We start from the raw sequence: 2,002 nt of genomic DNA, 5'->3' as shown, positions 1-2,002 counted from the left end.
GTGTGGGAGGACAGAGAGGTGATGAAATGATCCTCCTTCTAACTTCCCAGAAAGGCACAAATGGCCAGCACTGTAACTGAAGGCCATGCAGGCACCAGTGTGAACTCAGACCCCACGGCCCACACCGTAACTGGAGACCACACGGGCACCAGTGTGAACTCAGACCCCACAGCATCTACCTGGGCTGCTTCAGCCACCACCAGAACCTGTTCTGCAGCTGAACTGGAAGCTGATTCTCGAAGGAACTCAGGAACAGGAGGACGAGATCCTTCTACCTCAACAGGGATCGATTTTTTAATGATTTCTTTCTTTTAGAAAACTGTTAATAAAATACTTTGTTCCAAAGGGACCAGGATTTCAGCAGCCTCTACATTTCTTCATGTCAATCAAAGCTTAGGCACGTGGGTTACTTCACTGTTCAGGACACCCTTTTCAAATAAAACCCGGGGCCGCCTGTGTACCCAAGAGCCTGGGCACTGAACATTCAGACAAAATGTCCAGGGTGAGAGTGTTCACGTCCCAGCGTATGTGTTTGAAAGCAAGGAACTGAGATTCTTATGAGTTAATGCAGGCGATTGGGCCAAAAAACAAGGCACATCCACCTGTGAATGGGGTGAGCTCCCAGCTGGCTGCGCAGAGGCTGTAGATATGAAGGAACTCACTTCCCTGCACACTGAAGTGCACCAGCATCTCCACATCGACCGCACCTGGGCTCTTCTCGTCCCTCACAAACTAGAATGACAGTGGCTGCTTCTGGACAGAATGTCAAGGACGGATGGACAGACATCCTGGACACTGTACAGAGACCAGGGGCTGGGCAGGGGGAAGTGGCACAGCCTTGGGGCCAGCAGGGGCGAGGCCAGGAAGCCTCGGTGAAGGCCTGCATCTCCTCATCCAACAGGAGCAGGAGCGGCCACCCAGTGTGGGCTGCAGCTGCGGTGAAGTGGCCAGTGGGATATAGCAGGAGGTCGTGGCCAGCCTTACCCCCAGCCCGGGAGGAGGGGCCCAGCTGCAGTCACTGCCCCGGGAGCCGGCATCCTGAGCTCCCAGAGAAGGAGGGAAATTGCCCCTGGGCACTGGGCGCTCAGGCTGGAGGTGGTGAGACCTCGAGGCCCTGCAGTCGGGGAGGCGAGGGCAGAGGTGGCCAGACTGCAGCTCAGTGAAGGGCTTTGGCAGGAAAGGCCCGCAGAGGCTGCCTCGCCAGCCCGGGGGAGGTTACTTCCAGCCCAGAGGCTCAACAGGGCCCTCGGTGGTGATGCTTAACCTTGTCCCCTGATAGAGGACCATCGAGACAGAGTCACTCAAACCTCTGCCAAGCTCTGCACCCAAATGAAGCTGTTACCACAGACGCTGAGGCAGGCAGTGCTCATCTCAACTCTATGCAAGTGGTTTCTTTAGCCAGTTCTCGAAATTCTTAATGACAAACCACACTAAACGTGGGTTTTCAGTATCACCTATGCTCATAGCTATGTATAAAATAACTATCACAAGGAAAACTAGGTGGTGAACCCAGGAGGAGGAAATCCCCACGACGAGTCAAGAGAACACCAACGGATGGTTGGCTCTTCCTGGCTGAACTCAAGAGCGCTTGTCTGGGCTCACTTTCGTTCTAATTTCCAGGTTTATTTTGACTTTCCCACAATTTCATTATGAAAATGTTCTAACATATTTAAAAAGTGGAAGAACAGTACAATGAGTGGTCAAGTTTTCTCCACGTGGAGCTCCAACAACTGCTAACATTTCATTAGATTTGCTTTCTCACTCTCTCTGTAGATCAGACAGAGAGACAGATTTGTTTCTCCTCTGGAGCCACTTGAAGGTGAGAGGGTCCTGCTCCCTCACCGAGTCCTCAGGCACACATTCCCTAGGAATAAGGGCCCCTCTGCAGCCACAGTACCATCATCGGCAGACAAGAACCATTTCAGAGCATCGCTGTCCAGGTTATGTTCAGGTAGCACAATCGTCCCGAAAACGTCTTTTCTATCCGGGCCACACACTGCGC

This window comes from Colobus angolensis, unplaced genomic scaffold (assembly GCF_000951035.1).
Source record: "Colobus angolensis palliatus isolate OR3802 unplaced genomic scaffold, Cang.pa_1.0 Scaffold318, whole genome shotgun sequence".
Lineage (NCBI taxonomy): Eukaryota > Metazoa > Chordata > Mammalia > Primates > Cercopithecidae > Colobus > Colobus angolensis.
The sequence above is the reverse complement of the archived record's forward strand: the minus strand, read 5'-3'. Positions refer to the sequence as shown.